This window comes from Diadema setosum, chromosome 5 (assembly GCF_964275005.1).
Source record: "Diadema setosum chromosome 5, eeDiaSeto1, whole genome shotgun sequence".
In the NCBI taxonomy this organism is placed as follows: Eukaryota; Metazoa; Echinodermata; class Echinoidea; order Diadematoida; family Diadematidae; genus Diadema; species Diadema setosum.
Genome location: NC_092689.1, coordinates 23,573,128 through 23,579,605, shown reverse-complemented (window position 1 = coordinate 23,579,605; position 6,478 = coordinate 23,573,128).

Genomic DNA, 6,478 nt, shown 5'->3' with positions numbered 1-6,478 from the left:
CGAAAAGTCAAAAATGGGAAATGGAGACAATCCCGCGGACGGGTCCTATGCCACCCCAGACCCCATCGCACTGTAGTCCTAAAAAAAAAAAAAACAAAAAAAAAAAAAAAAACAAAAAAAAACAAAAAAAAAAAAAACAAAAAAACAAAAAACAAAACAAAACAAAACAAAACAAAACCCAGCTGCCTGCCAGTATAGCCATACTTCCTCTTCGTTTTGCAGGTGTTTTGTATCTACCCTAGTCCGGAAACAGAAGGGAAAGTAGGGCAAGTCCTTACACAGAAGAATTTTATCACTTATCACTGTTTCATGATAAACTCTGTCCCATGCCTTTAAATCACAGAGGAGCACATATGGCCACAGGTTGCCGTGGAAAAAAGGTGTGGTCTGAACTTAATGACTTGATCTCAAGCCTGAGCTGGACAGGCTGGGGCTGGAGGGTGCACAATGTGATGCACAGAGGGCCGCGGAACCGAAAGATGCTTCATGCGCTCCTACAGAGGAAACTCGATATAACTAGAAGGTCGGGACCGAGTAGTTTTCCTCGTTGTAGCCTATATCTCAAGCCATCACACATACATACCCCGGAAGTCGCACTGAAAAAAAAAAAAAAAACAAACAAACAATACAGTAAAGCCTTTGACGTTGCACTGAAGCCAGTTTTGTTGTTGTTGTGTTCTGTTTTTTTTTTTTTTTTGCTTGTTACCTGGTGAAACCAGGAAGTCCCAGAAGTTGCACTGAAGGCTTTTGTTTTTGTTTTTGTTTTTGTTTTTTGCTTGTAAGCTCATGAAACCCGGAGGTGGGGCCCCACCCACCCCACTTTTGAAAATGAGGCGCCGGCAATGTTATCGTGAAGGAACATTGTGTCTCATTGAAATAGATGAGATCTTGTAAATGAAAGTAGTCAAATAAACAGGCCAGCCTTGCAAGACTGCAAGTTTGTGTGGGGGTTGTCAGATGCCCCTATGTGGCGGGCACCTCTCTGCTTGCAGTTTACAGGATTTCTGTTGAGTGCTTGTCCTTTTTGGCTGCACGACCTCCCTACCGAATCTACGTGCCCTAAATATTCCCATTACCTGCACACATACTGCCCGTACTCGCAGCACCACCGGCCCTTCTACATTTGTGTTTATAGTCCAGGCTAGAAGGCACCCAACCTTGTTTTTTGATATATACAATGTTTTTTGATGGTTTCGTGTCAATTCGAGGGTGCTGATTCCAAATCCGATTGATGCCACTCGCGTAACCTTGAGCATTTTCGGCAAAATGCAAAAATTCAAAATGGCCGCCTGATAATTCGGCCGTGATAAACACAATAATATGCATTATATGATAAATTATTCCACCAAACTTTGTACATTTCTGTTCCTAGAGTTACGCCATCTGCATTCGCAAGAGAATTTTCATTTCATATAGGTTCATTTAGTATTTAAAGCTCTTTTTTATTCAAAATGGCCGCCATTCCTATGCTTATGTACTATATGAATGGCAAAACATATGCATGGAAATATAGAACAAATTACTGTATTTCCAGTCCCGTACCTACGCTGTCATGAATTGTTGCATGTGTAATACAAATATGTTGGGTATCACTTACAATATAGAGGGCCTACATGTATACAGTGTATTTGAGCATTTAATATTCATAAACCTTAAGATGTTTAACACAATTTCTTATACATTTCATTTTGTCTCAACAACAACTATAAGTTCACTAAACGTCTCGCAAGAAATCAATATACCATCATATTCTACATGGAGGTTGAATATAAAAATGTTATACTAACACAATATATTAAGAAGCCTAGATGTATGGTATTTATCAAATAATGTTGAAAATGGAGGGGAAGCTAGAAAGCAAAGCTTCTAATATGCATTCCCATAAAAGCATATCAACAAAGTACAGAAAAATCCTACACAGTAAGTGCAGAGATACATGGTTGCAGACAAAAACACATCGGGCATTCAAGACGTAACTAAAAACCCTTTCAACATATTTTCTTTTTCTTTTTCAGCAAGGAGTTGGGGGGGGGGGGTGGGAGGGAGGAGTCCTGAGGCGAGTTTGAAATGGATCATAACCTCCATCACTTTGATATGATATAATTTAGAAGTACCGCCTTCATATTATCGAGCAAACTTGATTTTCTTCTTGAATTAAAACAACAAAAACTGGTGAAGGCATAAACGAAACTGTCCAAACGCAATACCGTACAAACTATTCATTAAACATCAACCAAGGAGCAATTTGAGATATCTCTTTCAGTTCTCTCACAGTTCCCAGGTGTTGATAATATACACTTTGACATCATGATCTCATTCAGTCTTGTCTTAAGACTAAAACTGTTATTTTTATTGTCTTTAAAGAACCCTTTAATTGGATGTTTGACAGCAGGCGACATCAGCCCCAAATTTGCAGAATTTTCAGGCTACAGATGCATATATTAGTCCTGCAATTGCTTTAAAGGCCCTGTTTACCTTTGGGAGCAGTGATTTCAAAAATGTTCAAGATATAACATTTGATGGATATGTGTAGGTCAGTTATATCACAAAACATCCTACCATATAACATTTTTTCAATAAAACCTAAAATTTAAGGAGATGTCACTATTTTTCTTAATAAACCATAACTGTATACGGTTTAGTCTGGAAACATTTTTATTATAACTATTGTTCACATTTTGTATATTTAACAAGACTTAACATCGATTAAACTGGTTCAAATTTTTACATTGGTTGTTTCTGCCTCTAACTCACATTTTAGAACTATTTTGAAGCACTAATGCTGCATTTTTGTTTCATCTGCAAATAGTAAATTATGCCTTTAATTGCAACCACATCTGGTGACGTTCAGCACTTCCTCAGGGGTCAGAGGACGATTATTTGCCATAGAAACAGAATGAAGACATGAAGACTTGCTTGATCACCACCCGTTGAAGACCTATGGCTTTGTTGCCAGGCCAGAGACAGTTGGAGGTAACTGGGCGGTATCAGAGAAGACATCCGACCAGCATCATATTCTGCACCAACATGTTAACCCTGACGTCCTATCAAAGTATTTTTTTTTTTTCACATAGATATGAATTAAGCTTTCAAGTTACGGGAGGGAAATCTAGGCTTGTGGGATTTCAGACGCATTGATGGCAGGTTGTTCAAGGGGGTATTTCATGGAGCGTTTGGTCAGATCTTTTCTTTTTGACAAACTGTTATAAGCTACTAAATTTCTTGCATCTGATTGGCTGAGAGCAACTTTGTCAGACAAAACGCTTTATGAAATGCCCCCATGCTATCGTGTTTAGAAGGTCAGGGTATGCGTTGACGGCACTGGTGACACTTGCCAGCCTTTCCTTCCAGCGTGAGGGAGAGTGATCGAGTGCCAGTGATGGAGGGTAGACTTCCTTAGCCTATGCTTGGAAGGCTTGCCACAGAGGGCTACCTTTAACATAGCGTTGGTAAGATGGAAGGCATGGGTCTGATGACAATCTTATGAAGGTTGGGGCAAAGTCTCCAGAAGGTGAAGTACTCCTCTATTGTCTTCAGATGGGTCAGTACTCGGCTGATGTCATCCAAGGACTTTCTATGAGACGTAAAGTCAAGATCATCTGCAAACTTCCTATATACGTGAAGTGAATGTTATGTCACCATGTTAAAAGAGCTCTAGTGGAATTAGTTTACAGCCACCATTAAGGAGGCCATCATTCAGAGTCCTAACACAGCTGGTCTAGTTACCTACATGTAGAGCAATCCTGAATCTGCAAGTGCTGAAGATTAAAGACAAGCAGTGTGAAGTTGTTATAACACTGCTTTCAGAATGAGGCAGCACTGTACAGATCTCAGAGTCTCCCTTGACATCATCCTATACGCAAACACATTCACTCCGAAAAAAAAAGAAAAAAAGATGGTGGTAAAATTCATCTACCCTATATAATTCATCTGGGTTAACATGAAAAACTTTGGGGCATTGTTTTCATTTCAAAGATTTGACGACAGGAAGTGAGGTGGTTCCTTTTTTCCACTTTCCCCTGCCTCATATTCCTTCTTGGATGAGGGGACTGAAAAGTTTGTATAATATCGCTTTTAGATAATGTAGAACAGGACAGGTAATTGGAAATTTCATTTGTGTTATCATTCAGGATTCAGCCTTTTAATGCAGTAAATCAGAGTGAATATTATGATGTTGAACATCTCAAGGCAAGTAGGTATCAAATGTTCATAATACGTAATGATTCCTGATAAACAATTTTGATGTTGGCGTCAATTCAAGCTTTGGTGGACTTTTCCAAATTCCTAGGGAAAAATTCAGATTTAGGTAGCAAATTTGGATGTTTGCATCAAAAAATAAAACAGTTTTTGTTACTAACAACCTTCTGATTTATAATCAGCACACAAATTGATAAACAGTGTACCTGAGTGACAGAAATAAAAGAAAATTTATTTCCATGTACACTTTGCCGTTCATATTGTGCAAGGGTATATGAGTGGGATCCATTTTGAAGTTTTGCATAAAGAAGAATATAATAAGCCTAAAAACAATAAATTTTCTGTTTGTTTGCTTGTTTTGCTAGTGGCACACATCAGATTTGCGTCGCACATGCAAAACTTGATAAAAGCGTAGGTATGTGACTGAAAATTCTTCTATTTCTATGCATATTTTTTGCCATTCATATAGTACATGAGTATAGGAGTGGCGGCCATTTTGAATTGAAAATAAGCTTGAAATAGTAAAGGTACCTCTTCAAATGAAAAATTTCGTGCATGTGCGAGTAGAATTACTCAAGGAACAACAATTTTAAAAACTTTGATGGAATAATTGGTCATAAAATTGACATAACTGGGATTATAATGGCCAAATTAGCATATCTGGCGGCCATTTTGCATTTTTGCATTTTGCCGAAAATGCTCCAGGTTATGCGAGTGGCATCAATCGGATTTGGAATCAGCACCCTCGAATTGACAAGAAACCATCAAAAAACATTGTATATATTAAAAAACAAGGTTAGGTGCACTTTCTATGGAGCCTAGCCTGGACTATTAGGGTTTCCTCTTACCTTTGATGGTCCACAACCTTTAACAATGCATAATTTCAAAGGGAACCCTAGCTAAGGCTCGGAGGACTGCTCAGAGGCTCCAGGCTGGGATAAGCAAGCGAGGTGTGAGTGTGAGGGTGGTGGGGGTGGTGGTCCAGAAAAAAGCAAAAAAGACAGTAAGCAGGTCAAAAAAGCTGATACAGTGTATAATGTCAAGCTTTGCACGAGATGTGAAGGGGGGGGGGGGGGCAGGGAGGCTCCCACCTCCACAAAGATGCATCTATCACGGAAGAAGAAGGGGGAGGCTAAAAAAAAGGACTTGCCTTGTAGTAGATACTCTTGAGATGTTCATGCCAAACACACGGACCTGACCTGTGGGGACATAATGAAAAGCTTGGGAGAGTCAACACCCTACTGCCAGATGGTCCAGAAATTGCTGCCATGGCTGCGCAAGGGCAAGCCAACGCGTCATGAGGAGAGATACAAGCTGTTACAAGGCCATAATTCAATGCTCTGCTGGCCTGGCAAGGAGTAAGGGGATGTAGAAGGGAACCCCTAGATACACTGGAAACTCGAGGCAGGGTCAGGGAGGACTTCTTCATGAAACTAAAAACCCATTGACTGTGTGACGAGAAATATATCTCGCTGATGCGAGAGTAGCAGTTCCTCAGGATCTTGTTACTAGCAGCCAGTCGTCAAAGTTATAAAACATTCGGACACCCTTTTGCCCAAGAAAACCAGAGAATGGCCGCAACCATGTAAAACCCGGGTGCACATCACAAGACAGACACCCACGAGTCATACAGCCCATGAGTAATACAGCCCACGAGTTATATAGCTCACGAGTCATACAGCCCACGAGTTCGACACTAAGCAAACAAGGAACACGAGACCGACACATTAAGCCTCGTGTTGTATCTGTCGAACTCGTGGGCTGTTTTTACCTAATGTCGAACTTATGGGCTGTATGACTCGTGAGCTGTATGTTTCATAGACCTGTTTTCAATGTCTCGTGGAATGACCTCAAAAACCCATGGGAAATCTTTTAGCCCAAAGAGAAGGACCTTGCATTGGTAGAGCCGATCTCAATATTGAAACCCAAGAAGATGCGAAAACTGGTGAACAGGCACGTGTAGGTAGGCATCCAGGAGGTTGATAGTGACTGCTAAGTTGTCAACCAAGAGCTGGAGCAGGACCACAGAATAAGTCACCAGGCCAAAATGCTGGGGAGGAATGAACTCATTATTACCATCGAGATTTAGAATTACCTGCATGTTGCAGTCTCAGTCCAACATGGAATGCTTGTGGCTTGAGTTTCAATGCTAGGTTGGTACGTAGCCCTCTTTTGCACTATTATCTCCCTTCCCACTGCCTTAAAGAACTGCCTCGAGAACATATTATGGTCTATGAAGCATTACAATTTGTACAACGCTGCTGAAAGGCAGAGTTGTGCA